Raw genomic sequence first — 6,239 nt, forward strand, 5'->3', positions numbered from 1 at the left:
TTGACCTAAGTGGATTTTTCCCAAAGGAGTACTCCGTTCTTGTTCTTCTAAAAGATGAATGAAATGAGAAGTAAATAAGTAATTAATGAGAGTTATCGTTGAGCCAACGAAAATAGTGAAAAGACAAAGATAAACCTATTGGAACTTCTGCGTCCACCAATCCAATAGATTTACCCTTAATTTTGCTCATGTGGCATGAGTTATGAGATTCAACAGGAAAATCTAGGTTGTTCTATAAAGAGGGAAGTAACAGATTTTCAAACTCCCGTCTTATTATTATACTATTGTACTAAATAGTGCTTTCAAGTAATTATCAAATTAAAGAGTTTGCTCCTTGTATCAATTGCAATTGTTCAAGTTGTTGCTATCATACATCATAGAAAATGGCAACAAGATTTGCAGGTTTTGATGGTTTGGGTGGAACTAAGTCAGAGTGGTTGACTTTCATGGATACTTCACTCCGCTTCTATGATATGCAAGATTTTCAAAGGAGGTTAAGATCAAAGCCAATTCATCCCATAATGGAAAAACTTCAAGGAAGCAGATTAGTTGAAGCAGGTGGGTTCCCTGTAGCAGTACAAGCCCTTGAGTTGATGCTAGAATGTATCAATCATTACAAACCAAATACAAGGTAGATTCTATTGCCTGATCAGACAGTGTAAATTTCAATCAATCAACACTCAGTAGTGAATTGCTTGCAAATTCCAGAATGGGAAGAGCTCTCTGATTTGATAGTGAGTGGAGCCATGTCTATGTACTCTTTGATGAAGATGGTTTGGAGGAAGGAGATCATGCAGTCTTGGTTTGAGAAACCAAGGGGAGCTAAGAGTAAAGTCCCTAAAACTCTTTTCGGGACAGACCTCAAACCAAAAATTGTTGACATTTTGGTTCTATTGCATTGACTCAAAGGTGAGGTAGAAGCTTTTAATTTAGTAGAACAATACTTTTTTCTGGTGCAAGTTATTTGCTCAAACACACAGTATATTGACTGGATGCATGAGGTCAGTGAACAACTTTCTAGGGCTCTTAGTATAGCTAAGTTTTATAATTCTTTTTATATGTCCTCATTCTTGATATACATGTTGGCTTCTCTTCAATTGTGGCTGGGACTTCCTAGAATTGAGGATTTCCTTGACAATATAAAAAGTTATGAGTTTTAGCCATGCTTGCAATTACAGAATAGTTATGCAGAATACATCCAGGTAAATGATGCATTCACCATGAGGATTTGCAGGGAACTATAGGGACATCTAGGGCAGAGATTTAGTCCAGAGGCGATGGCAATCATTAGCCAATTTGGCAGTCACTTCATCTAGTTCTCATCATTTTCTTATTTGCATCTTGCAGCATTCGATAGATTCCCACTGAAGCTGCATAGGTATCCAAATGATATGATCATGCTCGTAGAGATCGTGAGGTAAGCAGTACAAGTGAATGTGTTGAGTGCTAGTCTGAAGAAGAAAGGGTATGAATTCCCTACAAAAGTTGGAGCATACAGTTGTGAAACTAGATCAGATGCAAAGAATATACTCAAAGCATTTGAGGGTAAATACAAATTGGAAGAGTATGAAGTAATAAGGCCCCTATTTGATCCTAATGGATATGCTAGGGATGTGCTCCAGATTGGGAGCATGATCAATCATATAATAACCATGGAAGATTATTGGGCAAATTGTAAGGATGAGCTGGAGAGCTGAGATCGCGCCTTTGCCAGATTCACAATTGATCAAATAAAGACATATGGAATAAATTTAGATCTAGAAGGGCTGGAGGATGACGATCAGAATATGTACAATAATACATATTTGAAAAAATTGAGGAATACTCCGGTTAGCTCTAAACCATATGTTGACATAGAAGAAAGATTCGATGTCATGATGGCAAGAATTGTCAAAAGAACTAGAAAGTGGGTTGAATGGACAACTAAGAAAGGCTGAAGCAAGACCAAAGCTACTCAAGCCTCTCTAGCTGCAACTACTCCTACTTCATCTCAAAGTATCACTCCTAGCGCTACTGTGATGGCTACTCAAAGGCCAGCCCAATCTACGGGAGGAGGTGATCAGCCCCTAGAGAAGTATGTTCTGATAGCCCCAACCTATCAAGGTGGATTGCTACCAGTCATTGGAGCTCAAGTTGAAGCTGAGAAGGGAACGAAAGAGCAGAAAGATGGATCCCCTACTCCAATCTCACCTCTACACGTCGCTTTACCCCCATCTCCTCAAGCTTCTCCAAATTTGTCTCCTCATGTCACCCCTATCTTATCCCCTCATCATAGCCATACACCATCTATAAGTTCTCCCCTTCTAAATCCCACTGGTCCTCCTATTCAAATAGTAGAGGTCAGAGATGATAAAAGTAGTAGTAGCGAATCTACTAATTCTAATGTGAGAAAGCTCCTAGTTCATCTCAACTTCTTTCTCGAGATCCAAAGACCCCCTTTTCTAAAACTACAACAACAATGACTCCAGTGAAGAAGAAGATGTTTACCATTGAGTCACTTGGAATAGCCTCCAAAGTGATTAGTACAAAATCTTGGCTCGAGGATAGTTTGGAAAAGAAGAGGAAAAGGAAAGATGAAGGTGTTCCTTCTAGAGATGTTGTATCCTAAGTGATTCGCTCAGGATCTACCATGGCAAAAACTAAGAAGCAGAAGACTTTGTCAATTCTAGGACAAGATCTAGAAACAAGACATTTAACTCTGGAGGTGGCGAAACCAAACAAGGTAAGGCGAATTGAAGATATGACACTAGAAGACTTCACTCTGCATTCAATTGATCTTGGGGAAGCCAGGCATGATACAAAAGTAGGCCTATGGAGATCAACTAACGAGGTGATAGAGGAACAACTGGAGGATCTCAAATTGTCAAAAATCAGAATGAAAGCAGAGATTGAGGAATTAAAAAGATTCATCAGGCAACTAGTTGTTCCATTGGTAACCATTACTAGTGTGCCTGCTACTGAGAACCCTACTGTAGAGGAGGTGCAAGCCTTCATCTCACAACTCCAAAAGGATAGACATTATGGCAAGATCGGAAAAGAATGGATTGAGAAGCTCAGTATAGATGGAGCTATTCTGATTGATCAGATTGGAAATGTTATCCTTTGGTTAGAAATTAAGAAGGATAATATCACTTCTAATCATAACACTTTAGCTGCAGAAAAGGAAAGGTGTGAGGAATGTGTTCCTCTCCTAAATATGATCATTCAAATGAAGGCAAAAGAGGTGATCAAAGCAAATATTTTGAAAAAGGGGACTGAGCCTCTCTTCAAATGGCTTCAAAACATGTAGTTCAAGCAAGAAATGATTCAAGAGGCAGAGGAAGGACTCAAAGAAACAAAGGAAAAGGTGAAAAAGATCCAAAATAGAGCATTTGAGCTCATGCAAGGGCTACACATAGATCGACAAAGTAGCAGACAAGGAAAGGCTCTCATTGGGATAGAGGTAATGAAGGATAACTTCTCTACATACTTGAATAATCTATCTGGGATGATTTCAAGAAGTCAAAATAGAGTGATAGAATTGCAAACACTCAGTGGATGCATACATGTGGCTGCTGGAGAGTTGACAAGTCAGCTAAGTGTAGTAAAGGAATTGGCTCGAGAGCATTCAAAGTGGCTCTTAAGATTCACCAATGTACATGTGCCTAGTCACGGGGAGATGATCCCAATTATAGTGGCTGCCAGAGCATATAGGGCAAAAATTGAAAAGGGAAAGAAGTCTAAATGACTTATTCAATATTCCTTTTCTATTTTATGATGTAAATGTTATAAAGTTTTGTAAATTTTGAAATTTGACAAACTGGCATCTTGCCATTTGTCATCTGAGAAGATGAACCGATTGATATTCCTATTGTAATGGTCATCCCTCAAATCCTATATGTATGAAATTTAATGATTAATCAAAGGTCAAAAAATTTTGGTGTGAAGTACTATCTGTTGCAGAGACAACTGAATGGCACTTTGTTTCAATCATTTTTCGTTCCAGTAGGTACTGTAATTAGTTAGTATTTCCTTTGCATGTTACGAAGAACTAAGAGAGAATAGAGTTTCATTTCCCCTAATTTTTGGAATTCAAATGGATGCGATAAGTATATTTATATTTCATTTGACGAAAGGATTTTGTTAGTTTTTTTGATTCATCAGTTGTAATTCAGTTTTAGATTTTAACCTTTTTTTAGTCTTATGCAGATGGACTTATGAATTCATAAGAAGTGTAGATACATAAATCTGTTTTGATCTTGAGGAGTTTTTCTTGCCTAAATTAAGTTTTAGATAGGCTTAATTTGGTTTGCCTCTCCTACTCTCCGGTCAAGAGCATACCCCGAATTAGATAAGTAGAAGCAAACATCATTCATTGAAGATTATTCATATAGGGAGCTATACCTAACAATTCAGAGAAAAGCCAGTAACCATAAAACAACTTTTCAACTATTGTAAATAGATATTGTTCGTGATTTGGTCATTAAGAGTCATAATTTCACGAAAGATAAAAGAACAAATCTGTTTACCAACAGATTTTTTGCAACTCTTCTGTGGAAAAAAATAGTCGCTTGATCAAAAAAAGCCTATGTCATGAGGAAAAATGGTACTGCCTCATGAAAACATAATCCTAGTGCTCCAACCTAACCTTGGTTTTCAAGATGATCAAGAGGATATAATTTCATCCCTTAACACATTTTTTTGGAGGCACAGAAGGAACACTGAACATTACCAAAATGTTAGGAAAATATTAGAGGAAGAAGAGAGAAGAGCTGAAGCTTTTGAAAGAGCTATTTAAAGAAGAGATATTCAGAGAGCAGAAAGACAACTAAGATAGTAAGCTTAGACCTAACATCCTAGAAAAATTTAGGTTCCTTAGAAGTACCAAGAAACAAGGAGGGCGAGATCCCACTTTTGATAAATTAACAGAGCTTAGTTTTCCTATCTTAGAAGTTCCAAGGTGAAAAGGTGAAGGTAAAAGTCAAAGTAGACCCCCTTCCCCTGTTAGAAATCAAGACACCAGCACTTCACATTCCACTTGCTAGGTGCTAGCACTTCACAGAGTTACCACACCTCCAGTTGTCAACTTTCCACCATATACTACTAGAACAATCATGGCTGCTCCATGGGTCATGGTGACAGGGCTGCTAGCACTAAATGCTTATCATCCACTTCCAGCTGGTTCAAGGAAGAACTTCCCTAAATTCTTAGGTGATGGGAAAGTCACAACAGATGAACACATTAAAGCATTCTTTGCGGCTACCCATATATTGGGGGTGGGACATGAAGATATTGTTGTAAGATTGTTTGTAGAGACCCTTACAGAGAACGCAACAAACTAGTTTTATCATTTAGCTGATGGTTCCATAATAGATTGGGACATGATGAGAACTAAATTTGAAGATAGATTCAAGACTGCAGAAGATGAACATGCATTGCTAACGCAATTGACTTCAATTAAGAAGCAACCAACTATGAGCATGCAAGATTTTGTTGCCAACTTCAATAAGATTAATAGCAGGATTCCTACTGCTGATAGACCCATGCTTGGCAATTTGAAAACCTTCTTTATTAGTGCTATGCCTCCAGACATCAATTATGATCTGAGAAGAGCATGCCCTACTGATCTAGCTGATGCACAAAAGAAAGCTATTGAATGCAAAGATGATCTAATTTTTGCGAGAAAATGGAAACAGGAACTTCAAACTAAAGGGAGTTCTAGTAACACCATGTCATTAGAAGAAATGATTCAGAAGTTGTCTAATGAGTTGGTGGCAATGAAAAAGAAATTACCCAGATTCAATAACTCTTATCAATGGAATTACTAAAAATCACCAGGTAGAAATAATGAAATTAGATTCCCGCAGCTTATAAGTTCACAACCTAGGCCACAAATTGAAGCAGCACCGAAAAAGGGAAATATGTGCATCTTCCATTTAACCACAGATCATGACAGTGAGAATTGTCTGGAGACTATTCGTATGATGTAATTGCTATCTACTAATGAATTGAATATTGCAGCTCCATGTTTAGGACCTAATTCTTATTCAAACGGTGACTCTAGAAATTTATTTTTGGAATATGAATCAGATTCTAAATCAAAAGGTGAATGTTACACAACTATTGATGGGACCTCATACAAAGTACTTACCTGTGGACAAAGAATGAAGAATCAAACCTCTAGTCATACTCACAAAGATGACTCTGGTCCTTCTACAAGCAAGATACATACTGATCAAGGAACATCCACTTCACAAATA

At 37.6% G+C, this 6,239-nt stretch overlaps 1 pseudogene; it reads right to left on the minus strand.

The window, feature by feature from the left end:
* LOC149543092 (uncharacterized) overlaps window positions 1-5,113 on the minus strand; it is an 85,726-nt pseudogene extending 80,613 nt beyond the window's left edge.
* Between the last annotated feature and the right edge of the window lie 1,126 nt (window positions 5,114-6,239).

The sequence above is a fragment of the Cupressus sempervirens genome, chromosome 8, assembly GCF_028749045.1.
Source record: "Cupressus sempervirens isolate cs-2001-9-10 chromosome 8, ASM2874904v1, whole genome shotgun sequence".
Classification (NCBI taxonomy): Eukaryota; Viridiplantae; Streptophyta; class Pinopsida; order Cupressales; family Cupressaceae; genus Cupressus; species Cupressus sempervirens.